The sequence below is a fragment of the Choloepus didactylus genome, chromosome 14 (genome assembly GCF_015220235.1).
Source record: "Choloepus didactylus isolate mChoDid1 chromosome 14, mChoDid1.pri, whole genome shotgun sequence".
In the NCBI taxonomy this organism is placed as follows: domain Eukaryota; kingdom Metazoa; phylum Chordata; class Mammalia; order Pilosa; family Megalonychidae; genus Choloepus; species Choloepus didactylus.
Window position 1 is genome coordinate 71,015,482 of NC_051320.1, and position 891 is coordinate 71,016,372.

The following is an 891-nucleotide window of genomic DNA, read 5'->3' on the forward strand; positions in this document are numbered from 1 at the left end:
TCATTATCTCTGCTCCTTTAGTATAAAAGCTGGTTCTTGAGCTAATCTTGAGCAAGTCTTAGAATAGCTTCAGATCCATCAGCTGGTAGCATCCAGAATTTTCCAGTAGTCCATGGATAAATGCTGGGTATCCACATACGCGATAACATCATTCTTTTCTTTAGTGCTATATCCTAATTTCCACGACTGGGTTCTTGAGTTAGTTAATGGTTACATGACATCACCCATCAGAACTGGAGCTTTTTTCTTAACACCATAGATTTTTAAATCTTCAAAGTAATGGTGGATTTATAAAATCACAGTAATATTCAAAATAAGCATAATTAAAATAACCTTAATTAATACTGAATATGGCTGTGTCTACACATTCAGAAATACAATATAAAAGAGACCACTTTTCTTGCACCCAACCCAAGAATTTCAGTTTCTCCCAGCAGCGGTTTAAACAGTGGTGCGAACCGCAAGAGAATCTTGTGGCCTCTGCGGGTCTGTACTGGGCCCTCTGCGTGAATGTGGAGGTTCTACACCCTCGGGGGCGGCGGTGGGGGCCACCTAGGGGCGTGAGAGGGCGCCGACCTCGCCGACGCCGCGTGTGCCTACCCCCACCCCCAGCTTTCCACGTGGGGGTCTGGCATCACACCCGTGCCCGCTCCATCTCGATCACAAAAGTGGAGGAAGTCGTGGCCAGCAAATGCCGCCGGCGGGCGGTCAAGCAGTTCCAGGACTGCAAGATCAACTCCCATACCCTGTCGGGCCACTTTTCACCACCAAGAGGCCCAACACCTTCTAGGCCCGGGAACCAGCCCCAAATAAACCCATGGAAAACCAGTCCGCCCCATCCCCCAAAATATCACATTTTCTTTTAATGAAATAATTCCTATCTAAAAGCAA

The 891-nt window shown here is 47.1% G+C and overlaps 1 non-coding gene across 1 annotated transcript; it reads left to right on the plus strand.

Moving 5' to 3' along the window:
* Positions 1–399: 399 nt before the first annotated feature.
* On the plus strand, positions 400–529 carry LOC119509719. The gene has a single exon (XR_005211776.1). It is a non-coding gene; the product is annotated as a small nucleolar RNA SNORA68 (small nucleolar RNA).
* The last annotated feature ends 362 nt before the right edge of the window (positions 530–891 follow it).